General features: G+C 42.0%; 1 protein-coding gene across 5 annotated transcripts in view; it reads right to left on the bottom strand.

Annotated features, from left to right (window-relative positions):
- robo3 (roundabout, axon guidance receptor, homolog 3 (Drosophila)) overlaps positions 1-14727 on the bottom strand; it is a 217562-nt gene that overhangs the window by 82610 nt on the left and 120225 nt on the right. The gene's annotated exons all lie outside the window — the stretch shown is intronic.

The raw sequence follows: 14727 nt of genomic DNA, 5'->3' as shown, positions 1-14727 counted from the left end.
AGCCACTCTCATTATCCAGAGTGGACCCCCTCCGATCCCTATCAACTATTACACCATGATGAAACGGCCCACACAGGATATTGTGTGTGTGTGTGTGTGTGTGTGTGTGTGTGTGTGTGTGGTGATGGGAGGGTCGGGAGACGATGGAGGGGAGGCGGGGGTCTCACAGTTGGAGACAGATGTCCATGCTGCCTCTAAGCACCCACCGCCTCCCCACCCCACCCAATACAAACACAGACACTCGCACAGATATGCTGCACGGCAGCTGCAGCAGCAAGTACAGCAAAACACTGTCTGCATCCAATATTACCAGCTCAGTCCAATATACAGGCTGACTGGAGATTGTAACTCCCCTGCAGTGTAGACACACACACACACACACACACACACACACACACACACACTGTCAAGAAGCCTTTACCATTTCTCTATCAACACTTTCTGACAGCTGACCTGAAATGTCCCCTCTTCTAAAAAACAACTTAGTTTGAAGTGTTATTCCATTTTTCTCATGGTGCTGTCATTGGGCTCTTTGGGCCTGAGGGTATTTTATGGCCTTGAGTAAATGACATAACATGGTTTAGCTCTCTGGAAATGCTCATATAGCCAGCAGCAAAATTGAGCCAGCACTAAAGCTAAATGAATGGGAATCACAGCAACAGGGCATTTCAATTACTCCTTCCATGAGTCCAGAAGGGTCACCTTCTCGGCCCATGCGTTACCGCCTGCCTACTCTTCAAGCACGCACGCGCACACACACACACACACACACACACACACACACACACACACACACACACACATAACCTGTTCATCAATGTCTGATGCATTTTCCCCCCTCAAATTTGCTCCCTCCATTTTCTTTTGTCCCTTGGCGTGTCTGCTGGTGTAGCCATTTAGGCCACCGTCACTGCTGCTTAGTCCTGTCAGCTGAGTCCATTTAGCAGCCACAAAAGCTGCACCGACCCCACCCACCCAATCCCCAGCACCCTCACCGAGAGCCCTCCCACCCATGCTGCCACCAAACCCGGGCTGATGGTTGGAAAGCAGCTGGTCCCACTACTCATGATGACAAGAGCATGAAAAATGATTTCAGTGCATCGATGCAAAAAGTGAGACTCTACAAGTTGAGGTGAATGTTCAGAAGTTCTTTTTGTGTGTGTGTGTGTGTGTGTGTGTGTGTGATTAGTGAGGGGATGTAGCATGAAAATGAAAACAAATCATCAGTTTGATAAAGCACTGGAGGGTTTACCAAATTAATCCTGACCAGAAGTTGACAGAAGATCTCTGCAGTACAAATTACCATTACATGGAAGTCCTGGCATTTCTCATGGCAAACCTCAGGAAAACCAATTATTAGCCACGGCACTCAGATAACACTGAAATGAAATCCACAACTCACCGTGATGCATTACAGGCAGATTATAAACCTATTAAATAAACCTCTTACAACATAATCATCAGGCGAACCCAAGAAAATTACATTAAATTAATATGGTCTGATACAGTGTATGATGCTTTATGTGTTATCACCATCACTATATTATGTAAAATACTGCCCAAAATGGAATTAGGAGATAAAATACGAGAAACCACCATCACCCACCCAGCCCCCAGCACTGCTGAGAAGAAAATAGATGAGATTATCTGTCAAGGTGCGACGTTTCATGGCTTTTTAAGAGCTCGTAAATGCCGGGCTGGGCCCCTCCACACTGTCTTACCACACACTAGACGTGTTGACAGGGGGGCTGGGTAAGGGTGGATGAGGAGTGGGAAGGGAGGCTAATAGTTGGCAGTGGTGTAGTCTGCAGCCAATATGACTGTGGGCCCCACATGTAGCAGTGGGACAACACAGGAGGCCCTCATTATCAGCCACACACATAATGGGTGTGTGTGTGTGTGTGTGTGTGTGTGTGTGTGTTATAATGAACCACATGGCCCACAACATGCTGCAGACCAGAGGTTGAGGATGATCAGGCCAACTTACGGGCACCCTGTTAGCACGGAGCCACAATCATGTGACAATAAGATTATATGTTTAAGCTGGCTCATGCTTTACATGGGAGTGCAAGCTACACTGTACACGTGGTTAATATTATGTAAGTCCTGCAAAAATGAGTGGGAGCTAGGGAGTCTCACAAGGTATGTTATAAACGCAGATGTCACTGTGCTGCCCCCAACCAGGAAGAGGAAACCAGGACCAATGGATTCAGATGAGTGTTCTATTCTTGGTGAGGGATGTCCACATCTGAGCTTTTCTAACTAACTCAGCTGGAGTCATCAATCATGCAGGTGTCATGTGAAATCGGCAAATGTACACGTCTCTGTTCATGCACTAGCTACACAAAAGTTTCAATATAAGCGTTCCCCTTTCCCTAAAACTACAATCAGTAATATCATGCAAAACTACAGCCGCAGCTCACAGTATATCCCATGCAAGCAACCCTATGGGTCAATATTCAACATCACAAATGCCATAAAACATGTCCTTCCACAGCACCAAGCTCTCCACCAGATTTATGGTGTTGCATTAAGAGAATACAGAGTAGCTACAAAGCCTACACATATAGCTACACTGTAAGCTGCTCTATCACTGACCTACACCCCCTCAAAAATGTGCACTACGCGAAAACCACATGAAAACAACACAAAGGAAGTTGACAAAAGGCTCAGCTATCTTCTTCTTTTCAGTAACACACGTACTTAAAACCCTCTGCTCACTGTGGTCACCACTATCTATCACAGTAAATGAAACAACTACAGCAACTGCACAGAGTAGTCTCATATTTAGTAATGGGGAGTGCCCTTTCCAGGAGGGGGTTCCCAATTGAACATTGCATTGTAACAAGATTATCAGACTTATTCACTTCACCAGTCAGTGGTTTTAATATTGTGCCTGATCGTGTATAACTATGGCTGGACTCCTGTTAACCCCTTGTTTTAAGCATAAACCCAGCTAAAGGGCACATTACTGTCTGAACTAGCTGAATGTCTGGCACTAGATGTCTATCATGCCCTGGAGAATCGTCCAATAAAACCAGAATTCCTATGGATACTGAGCTGCACCCAAATATTTTAAATTAATGCACGTAGGATCATCTGGTTCATCCAGGTAGTTCCATCCAGACAAAGATACAATAAAAGATAGTTACAGATGAAATATTATTGGTACTTCTGAAATGATTAATGATCAATGAGGAGTACATGACTTTTCCAGTAATGAGCCTCACACCGTACTCTGTGCATACATATACGTGTGTGTGTGTGTGTGTGTGTGTCTAGAAAGCTTTTAAAGGCCTTGGCTAACCTTCCATCCATCCGGCTGGATCTTCACCCCTCTTCTTTCCTTCCCCCATCACACATGCACGCACACTGACACACACACATGCACACACTCAAACAGAGCAGAACAGGCCTGAGGCATGCCAAGCCCATTTGATTGAAATAGCCATATTTCAAGTCAAGACGGTGGCAGTATTAAAATACTACTTGCCAGCAAAATCTTCTCGCATCAAAACCCCTACCTCTACCCAACCCCTCCCATTAACCTGCTACTACAGAATATGACCCAAGCGTGTGCACAGACACGGATAAAGCCAGTCTACTGTAAACACAAACTTGTGTAAATTCATACACACACCAACACTCACACAGACAAACTTCTCCACATTTGCGTGTAAATCCTTCCAATCTCCTGGCATGGAGAGTGTTCACCTATGTGTGGCTCAGCAGCAGGTTCCCATCCCAATTCTGAGCTGGTGCTGCTGCTCCAGCTGTGCTCACCCACCCAACAACCTTGAGGTTAATCCACCGCAAACCTCCCCTGGCATGCTATGTTGGCCCTGTAGGTGTGTATGTATGTGTATGTGTGTGTGTGTGTGTGTGTGTGTGTGTGTGTGTGTGTGTGTGTGTGTGTTTTTCTGCCAATTTTTCATCTATGTATTTCATCTCTGCAATTCCTGATGGGATACACATGACTCCCCCGACCCCTGACAACTTGTAGACCAAACTCAGCAGAGTATGGACTCTGAAATTCTCTGGAATTAAAGTAACACTATGGCTCCCTGGCTCTTGGGTTTTCCTCCGGGAAAGTGAAAGGACCCCATATAGGGCAGAATGTAGGTAAGAGAGACATCCTTCAAATAGAGAGCCCAGGTTAGTGCTGCAAGCATCCACCCTGCTGAAGTGTCCTTGGGCAATACAATGATTTGTTTCCTACTGCAGGGTACTGTTGAGCAGCTGACCCCGACTTCTGACCTCCTGCAGTGAGGAGAAAAAAAAACAATTTCCTGGCATGGATCAATAATATCACATTATCAAAAAGATGTGTTTAAGATTTATTTCTCCCTCTCTTTAGTCTCTTAATGGGAACTGATGATCAACAGTGAATGCCCCTGACCTCTGAGGAGGAAAGATATGTCAGATGGAGTATAGTCAAGGTGAATGGTTTTTCCATGTCCAGTCCCTGTCAGATCTATCAACTTAATGAAGCTGTGTATTTATTGGCTTATTTTTTGCAGGTGGAGGATTTCATCCCAAAAATTTATTTTTTTATGATAAAAGACAATAACTGAAGATTATTGGGATTTCAAGCCCAAAGTGCTGAAACTCTATTGTTGTGTGCTGATTTATTATTTTTCTTTTTAACATAAAATTTTCTTTTCACATAAAATTTTCACCAATGATTGGATGTTGTGTGCAAATGCTGCTAAACAAATATAATGCAAGTTGACCTGATGGGAGTGCTGCTATTAAGGCCCTCACACCCTAACACCATACGTTAGACTGAATTGAAATTCAGTATACACGTCCAGCTTAATGTGCTCTACAAGGGAAAAAAAACAAAAAAAACTTAAAAGGTCCACTGCTAGATTTTTCTGCCATTTTGAATTTTTTGAAAAACACATTTTTGACATTGCCTGCTAAACCATAGGTCTGGTTTGTACCAAATTTTCTGTGGATCATCATTGGACCAAGCTGATCAAATGCTGTCCAAAGCTTTTTAATATCTCACTGCGTTTTGAAGATGTTGTCCAATGAACTTTAGAGGGGGTGTGGCTCAGCACATAAATGGAACTAACTCCATAACTGTTGAGCCAAGCAACACAAAATTTGCAGGAAATGTCTAAAGAGGTCTCAGCAACATACCCTTTGAGTGTCATTTAAATCGACCACTAGGGGGGCGCCACAAATGTAGGTCTCATTTGTACCAAATTTTCTGTGTATCATCATTTGACAAGTCCTGTCTAAAGTTATGAAAAGATTGTTGATATCTCACATTTTGATGATATTGTCCAATGAATTTAGAGGGGCGTGGCTCAGCACATAAATAGACCTAACTCCATAACCATTGAGTCAATCCTCACAAAACTGGCAAGAGTTGCCTATATAAGTACTAGCAACATAACATTAAAGTGTCATTCAAATCGATTACTGGGGCACTACATGTGCAAAAAATGGTTATGACATAACACAAATCTGCTATGACTCTATAAATCTATACTATAAATCAGAAATTGTGTCCAATCGTTACAAAACGTGCAGGGTATGTTCATTTCTAATGTTGAACCACATGTGTAGAATTATTTTGAAATCAGTCAACAGGGTTGCCACCTGTTCAAAACAAGTACAATGGCATAATTTGGCCATAAATCAATGACAGTTTGTTCAAACATCCCCAAACTTGGTGGATTTTTTTCACTAAGCCATTGATGCATGTCCCCAAAATCTTTCTGTAACTGACCAATAGGAAACAACAGTGTTTCCAAAGAAGAGTACGGCCTAGTAGAGATTTGTGCATAATGATGAGCATCTGTCCGATCGTCATAAAACCTGTTGGAAATCTTTAATGCAGGCATCCTTACTTGTCAAAGGTCTTTATCCTACCCAGCTTTCAAGTTTTAAAATTCCATGCTGGCTTGAACCTCGACATTGACGCTAGCTACTATATTTTGGGATTGATATCTTAAATTCCCCAATGCAGAGGTTATGAACTTTCCATGCATGAATCCTCTCTTTAATTGAAACTGGCACATATCCTATCGGGTGTGTGCAGAGATGCATCCTGAAGCCCTGCAACTCTGTTAAAAAAGCCAATGTAAGCATCTCTCATGGACACTATGATGTAAATGGCATAGATAGAAATCCACCACGTCCCTTCAAATTATCCCAGCTATTCATGAAATATTCAAACTGTTTGACAATACTTAATTCAGCTTGAGTGGCTCCCCACTCTTCATAAAGCTGAATAAATTATCATGTGAAGCCGTTCACACCTGATTGACAGGCTCATAAAAACAGATCATGCCCTTTTAAAAAAGAAAAACCTGTCAGCACAAACACACATTTTGGAGTGGATTTTAAAGGAAAATTTTTGCTTTAGTTGGAAATGCACCATGCCTTTAGAAACTGAGGAATAGAGGAGATGAAACAGCATTTTGATGGGATTTTTTTGGCAGGGACAAGCCAGTGGAGAGATTCAGAGAAAAAAATCTGGCCCACATGCTAACAAGGGAGGAGGAAAAGCAGGGGGGGATTTGCAAACATGCACATCCATACCCTCAATTAAACTGATTGTTATTCAAACAATATGTCCACCGATATGTGATATAGAATACGAGGTGTGGAGGGTGTCGTGTGTCCATTTGCAATTTGCACGTTGTACCATAAAAAAGAACCAGCCCTCTGCAAACACATACATGCAGAACACAGACAAATGCTGCTGCTGTGAAGGGTTTAACAAGAAGCAGTAATGCATATGTAATATATGCATCACATTGATAAAAAGGGCCAAAACAATAGTGATAAACCTCCACTCCCCCTATGCCCACCCTCCACCAATAACACCCACCCCGGGACCCCAAGGGCCCCCCACAACAATACCATTACAGAGGTGGTCGGGCTCCTGTGTGTGGTCAGCTAATAAAGCAATTGTCTGGCCCTGAAAAGAGGATTACTTTAATCTAGTAATGGCCGACGTCGTGCAGCCTATAGCAGCGGGGTAAGAGGGTCACCAAGAATTGCTGAGAAGCCCATTGTAAGACAAACCACCCCTCCTTCACCCCCACAGTCCGCCTGCCCCGAACTGCCCTCAGCTGACCCTCCAGCCCAATCAAGGCTACTGTAGTTCACCCATCTGGAAAACCAGAAACACTCTTTAACTCGACCTCAAGAGGAACAGGATGGACAATGGGAGCCCCCATCCAACATTCACACACAACCCATTAATTATTGACCACTGCAGTGACCACTCCAACAATTTGAAGTGAAATTTTAACAGTGTGATTCAGGCCATGTTCAGACTGACTATAGCATTAGGTCATGAAGCACAACCAACTCTTTTAGTTAAATGAGACCACTACGCTGGTAAACAAATACAAAAAAAAAGGGAGACGCAACATAATTTCAAGTTTTTGCAGCAAGTGTTGATAAAAGCCTGTAAAACACCCAGACATGTTTGCCTGGAGATGTATGGCTCAGAGCTAAATACAGAGTGGGAGAATGCTCACAAAGCCCCTTTGTCACTGGATGAAAAAGCCACTAACACCCACCAACACTTGGATCTTTTCCTTTAGTAGAAAAGGTTACAATCAGCATTCATCCCCAGGACAAATGACTCTCCAAGTTTTTATCGGCTCCAGCTGCAATCAAGTTCCATCAGCGGAGATGGGAAAATGACACCAGGGTGGATGTGCTAATTTTCGTCACTTTTCCAGCGTGATACAATGACGCGCCTACACAAATTCTGTCTGTCTCCGCCCAAGCAGTGCTCAATATGGTTCCAAATTATTATGCACTGAGTTTAAAAGTGAGACTAAGGATGTAACAGAAATAAAAGAAATAACCACTTTAACATTTTCACTGGTCTCCATGCTGCTTTCTACTGTTTACTAACCGGCGTGTTCATGAGATCAAACCTGGCACACCAGTAAAAAAACAGACACAAAGGTTAACTCATCTAATGCAAAGCTGTGTACACAACTCTGGTCTACTGTCAATATCTAGGGCATTTGCAGCAAAAAGCTTAGGCTTTTTTCTTCCCCCTCATCACGTCATGATCTTACGTTGCCTTGCCTCACGTGTAGTGCAAGCATATTTCACCACCATTATGGCAGAATTCCCCGAGAACTGTCTGGTAATGGTGGTACAAAATCATTGCTTGCATAATCCTGTATATATCAATCTAAAATAAAAAGCATAATAACTAGAACATTTATTCCTTTTGAAGCAGAAAGCTAAGTCTTCCATGTCATCGTGTTGTATGTTCGTAAGGCAAAAACGTGTGGTGGCACCAGAGGAATAAATGATGCATCCATCACAACACCTTGGCACTTTGCCCATAAAAATGAACAAATCTCAAAAAACTAATGGGGTGTTAATGTTTCTACATTTAAAAATATTTTGAATCATTATGTTTTGTGTTTTTATTTTGTCAAATCTGATGAAAATTCAAATTTTTTTCAATGACACAATTTCAGTGCTTTCATCAGTTATTATAGGTTAGTGACTTACAGAACCTTTTAGCTTATGTTGTACAGATTTTAAGGATATGAAGCATTTAAAGATCAAAGGGTTATATATATGCACTGATTTTGGTTGATAAAGGTATGCGTCTTTGCAGTATTCTATGCTGTTTCACTATCATGTAAGTCCTGTCAACATTCTCAGCAGTGCCTCTCCTTTTTCTCACACACACACACGTTCACACATAGCCCTGTCATTTTCTGCATGTGTGCTGTTTCATTGTTAGGTCGCTGACTCAGTGTCCACTCTCCTTGCCCGTGCCTGAGAGGTGAAAAAGGTGAAACGTCTTTCTGACATCAGCGTCTTTCTGTTGGAGGAGTCTGCCCATGTTAGATGACCCCCCTGTCAGCTGTCCCCGTCTGCTAATGGCCAAAGCCCAACTAATGCTGCGGTTCTCCCTGTCAAACGTACACAAATGTGTTCACATAACTGGAGCAGATGGTCAGGTCTTGTATCCTGCCTCGTGCCCAGCACACTTTTTACCCAACAGTGTGCCATGCCTGTTCATACCCCTGCACTGAAAGGGGAGGAGGTGATGGTGGTGCGACTGGGGGAGGGAAGAGCAACAGTTCCAATTTTCCACCCTGTCAACAAACTCCAAAAACAGATGGATCTTGGAGCAGAAATCCATTTAGCTCCACTTGAATGACTTAAGCCCCCATTCGCTGACCTTTTATAACTCGGAGGTGGGAGCTGCGTCTTAAGGAGAAATGAATCTTGTACAAATACACACGAGTAGAAATCAATAAGCATTTCCACAGCTGTTTGCCCTCCTATTTACCATTTGCAGACAGGTCGAATATACCTAAATCCCCCTGAAATACCTTTTTGACCACAAAGAGCTAGCGATCAGTATTAATGCAGCCATGCCAAATACTCAAAGGTGAATGCTTCTGTCCAAAGAAAAATCCCAACGGTTATTTTTAAGCGAGAGACTGCTTTTAAAAGACTCTCTATGCTTTTACCAGTCAGGGCAATGGAAAGGTGAGACATGAAAAACTGTGACAAAAGTGAACAAACATGTACATAATACGTACATCCAATGAGGCTGACATTAAAGATTAAGCAATCTTTACTGTTAACACATGCTCTCACTGCAAGATGCTATTGACATGTCAGTAGCAAACAGTCCTAAACATACAAAGGAAGAACATAAGCCTCTTATTCATATGCAGAAGGGGAACCATTTCAATTTACATAATGCTAATTTAACATTTACCACCAGTGATTCGGAATAGACTGACATTTTCTGCCACTCAAATATTAATTTTCCAAGTGCTTACAAGATGCTGCATCAGAGCTGAAGATATTGCTTAAAATGTCTCTTGATAGAAACCATATCCTTCATCAAATTAAAGCACACACGAAGGATTTAGCTTGAGGGTGTATCAAGGTGGCACCAATGAGAAGATGTCCAATTACTGGTTTGAGCTGTCCAGTTCTTGGAATGAGTTATCCCGCGAGTAGAATAAATTGCCAGATAACCAGAAATAGTAGTCTCCAACTTTGAATGACTCATCCAATCATGAAAATAAATTGTCCGACAATTAAAATGAGCTGGCAAAACCTAGCACTAGTAATAAAACAATCAGAATAAGTTTCCCACCAAGTGGAATTTGTCCTCTAATGACTTAACTAAGTTTTCCAATTACCAGAAGAAGTTGACACATAATAATGACACTGGATTGTACCACAACTGAGTAAAGTTGTCCAGTGATAAGAATGAAATGTCCAATTACTGCTGTCCAATGTCCTTCAGCTGCTGTACACTGAGCTGTCCTTTGAATAGGATTAGCTCATAAATAGCCACAATACGTGCTTCAGTAAACACAATGATTTTTCCAATAACTCCACTGATTGGTTCAATAACTACAATGTGCTGTCAAAAGGACCACAAGTTGAGTAAAGATCATTTTGAAACAACATTTACTCTTACACTGATCCTGGTAACCAGCAACCAGATGCCTCTCCCTCTGTTGCTATAATGTGCTCTCTTTTCATCTGCTTTGTAATGATGCGCTGCTTGCGTCGACTGATTTGTTTGAACCGTGTATTGATTGTGTTGGCCTCTCGTGCTCACTGTCTGTCATTAATGACGCCTGAAACTCCCCAGATGTATCCTGCTTCTCGTGCTACTTGTGATGAATTGATGGATTTCTTTAGAGCTACCCCCTCTGTACGTCTGCATTGCCCATGCCCAACTGTCTGCCATTTGCTTGTGCTGTCTTGTCTATTTTTGTGTTAGGTTCAGTTTATTTCCCACCTCATCTTAATTTTGCTGTCTTTTGTTCTTATTTCACTTCTGATTCGGTGCTGACTGTTTTACAATGGTGCCCCCTCATGCCCTCCTGCGAGCACATTCAGCCCAATATTAGCAGTACATTAAAAGCACACACTTCTCAATAATTTCAATGAAGCCGCTGCACTGGTGCAGCAGGGGTGCTGCTGCAGAGGGTTCCGGCTCAAAAATGCAGTCTGGGGGAAAGATTTACTGTGGTTCAATGTTTGCCCCTACACAAATCAAATCCATGCAAGTACAAATGACATATTGAATACCTCATAGCATGAGACAAACAAACAAATAACTGCTGATAACTTTCGGTTTCAGATTCTGCACATTGGTGCTATAAACTGCTGTGCGGTGTCTTTGTGTCTGATCAGGCTTACAACTGGACTTCCTGGCTTGTTTTTTTTCTCTTAATCTGTACCCTGAAGCAACACATTCACACCACACAGCCCCTTGTGTAGTTTTGCCTGAGGGCTATTGTTGGCCTCAATGAGCCCAAACAGGGGTCATTTGCATTCTGTAAGACTATGACTAATGACTCGCAATTAATTACATTCTTAATCAAGACACCTCAGCAAAAAAATAAAAATACATGCAAATATTCATAAAATATATGAGGGCTCATTTGGGGTATGAAAGAATATGCAAGTTTAAAGTTCTATTGTCCTTAAAATATGACAATTAGTTAGCTAATTACACATTTTCACTTGCCTTTGTCCACAATAAAATCAGCAAAAACAACTTATTAGCTTACTTATTAGCAAAAATGTTTAAATACTAAATGCAGCAAGTATGGGTAATAGGGTTGATGGAAGTATGTGTAAGAAGTCGCCCCCTCCCCGTTTTTTTTTTTTTTTACAATATCGTAGATAACCAAATGAACACAGTATGAGAACTGTCAACTTTTATATCATGGTATTCCTTGAAATCAGTTTATTGCTTACCCTAATTGGTAATGAGTACCGTTTTTGAAATCATCCATACTATATGTATTCACAAGAGTTGCTGCTTTTCATGTGTACACCCCCAATACTTACATACTTGTATGAGTATATGAATAGAAATACACAATCATACATTAATTCACACACAATTCATGGGAGGAAACCTAGGAAACGATCAATAAGGAAAGTCATTTGGCATAGACGAACTGGTGAGTCTGGCAGTGTAGCGCCTGTGATGAGCAGCCCCGAGAGATAATGGGGTGTGATTGGACACAACAGTTGGAGCAAGGGGGATTTATATTGTTCTCCACAGCCCCCATGGCCCCTGGTCGTTATAGGGGGGAGGAGGTTAAAATCTTCCTCACACCACCTGTTGTCACCGCCTCCCCCCCCAGCCCCCAAACCACCTCCAATCCAACCCCCCATCCTTCTGCTTTTGTCCTGCTGACCCTTTATGACTCACACACACACACACACACACGCACACACATGCTGGTCACTGGTTACACTCGCCTTTAGTATGGTTTAATTAATTCATGGCTATCCTCTGGAGGAGGGTTTGGCTGGTGGGCCTGGCTCAATGACCGGCAGACGGCCGGATCATACAGAGGGGAATAAGCCAGAGGCCTGTGGCCTCACTCCGGCCATCTGATCCCCTTCTTTTAAGACCAGAATGGCCACCGGCTCTGTCCTCCACAAGGCTGGGACCTGCAATCCCATTAGTGAAGCATGAACACACCTCAGTGCTCACACAGACAGACAGATACAAACACAAAAACACAAGAGAGGAGAGCTTGTTATCGTCAAGCAACTAAGAAGGTCAGTGCTGAAGAGCTCACTACGAGAGCTGCTAGTGATGGTGTTACTGTATCACTTCCTCTTGACTCAGTGTGCTGAATACCAATCCACACAAACTGATCTGTGGTAAGTAAATGGATACAATGAAGCAAGATGATGCACATATCATGATGTCCACAAGATATCTCAACTGGTAAAAGCAGATGAGAGGGAGGTAATTGGGAAATAAGACTTGACAGTAGCTCGTTTTGACAAATGGATCTGAATGGACAAAGTGCCTCAGACAGCTGGTGGAAAACATTGTTATGCTCCTGTGGATGTGAAGGAAGATGCAGGGAGGGCTGAATTTGACACTCCTACCAGTGGGATGTGTTCTACACACCAGTCACAGAATCAAATCAAAAAAACATTATTGTTCTTTTTATTATCATCATCCTGTCATAGTGTTAGCAATGCAGGGTTCCTACAGCTTAAGGTAGAATGGATTTAAAACTTTTCAGAATTTTTTTAATGCCACTCAGAGTGATATTTAACAGCAATTTTTCAATAACCAAAACTGAAAAGAAACAAACAACCAAAAATGAACAATTACTTTATGAACAAATTTGCCAAAATGCTTTTTAAAGCATGTCTTCACAAGTTTGTGGGGGTTTTTTCACTCTGAATTTGGGATTTAACTGCCTTTATTATCAATATGCCAAATGTGATAAGGTTTTTCCATAAAGTACACTGAGCCTCATATGCATTGCCTTGTACTGGTTTCCACCATGCTGCAAAATCTTGGTTAAATAGCCACTTTTCATTGAATTTGCACTTCCCCATGTCGTCCAGGTCACTATAGCCCTTTTTAGCCAGAGATTGCACTGTAGGGGTGCTATAAAGTCCCTTCTTCATGCCACATTTGCATTTTTACACAGAACTAAACAACAGTGGTATCTTGCTGCTCCAGTGTGTGATTATAGACAGTGTCCCAGCATCATGGAATCAAAAGAGGCATGATGAACGTGACATGTAACACAACAGCGTCGGCCTCTACTGTGACATATAACATACGCGTTGGCAGTGCTTTATAAATAATACCAATGGCATAACATGGCAATGACAATCTCTGTTATATGGTGGCTGATCTCGTCCTCTGCTCAGGGGGTAAGGAGCTCCTGCACCTCATTTTTTTCCCCAATCTGCAGACATTTTCACCCACTGTTCTTCTTCTTTGAGTTAGCTGCTAACTGCTATAAGCTGCTTTGTAAATCTTCCGTGGTGGGTTGCATGCATAACATGTCCTCAAAACATCACACATGTCCTACCCATGGTTCCAATCTGCCGGCTGTGCTGTTTATACAGGCACTGTTTCATTGTTGTTACTAGATCACTTTGCCCCCCACCCCCATTCTGTAATTGCACATTATACACAGCAGAGTGAGACAGCATAACGGCGTGATATTCCCACCTTGAACAGACAGTGTGAAAGAGGCTGGTAACATTTGGCTAGCAGACAGTGGATCCTCTGCTCTGAGCATCCCAGCCAGAAACAAAACTATGAGTTTAGTTGGTTCTGCTGTCCTAATCTGCCTGATGTATATGCAGGAGGTATTCAGTAAATTATTTAAAAACAAATGGATGTTGAGATTTTGCAATGCAACATCAGAAAAACAAAAATATCAATAACATTTTACATTTCATGTCTTTATTTTTAAGACTTCTTGAAGAATGATTTAAGACATTTAAATAAAAATTAAAGCCTTATTTCTATATTAATAATGTCAGTGCCTTTAAGACTTTGTAAGAATCTACAGGAACCCTGCAATGATATTTTTGATTCTAATGTTGGTAAAGGACTATATGAAGGGAGGATCATTACAAAAAGAGCCCTTTTTACAACTAATATGAACCTGAGCAGCTTTCCTTACCTGCCAGAACTCATCAAGTTGGCAAATACAAATAATAATGCAAGGAGGATTACTCATTGGTGCCATCTAAAATTGACTCATTATACAACTGCAAGAAAAAGATCCGTATGCACTGACACACATAACACTGCAGATTTGAGTTTCAATTCTGGGCTACAGCAGGTCAACAGCCTCTCTTTCTTCTAACACTTGACTGACAGCCTCTCAGGAACAGCTCGTCCTTAATAGGTCAAAAGACAAACAGATCAAATGAGCTGTCTCATAA

This window comes from Epinephelus lanceolatus, chromosome 11 (genome assembly GCF_041903045.1).
Source record: "Epinephelus lanceolatus isolate andai-2023 chromosome 11, ASM4190304v1, whole genome shotgun sequence".
Taxonomy (NCBI): Eukaryota; Metazoa; Chordata; class Actinopteri; order Perciformes; family Serranidae; genus Epinephelus; species Epinephelus lanceolatus.
Note: the sequence above shows the minus strand (reverse complement) of the source record. Positions and strands in the feature narration are given on the sequence as shown.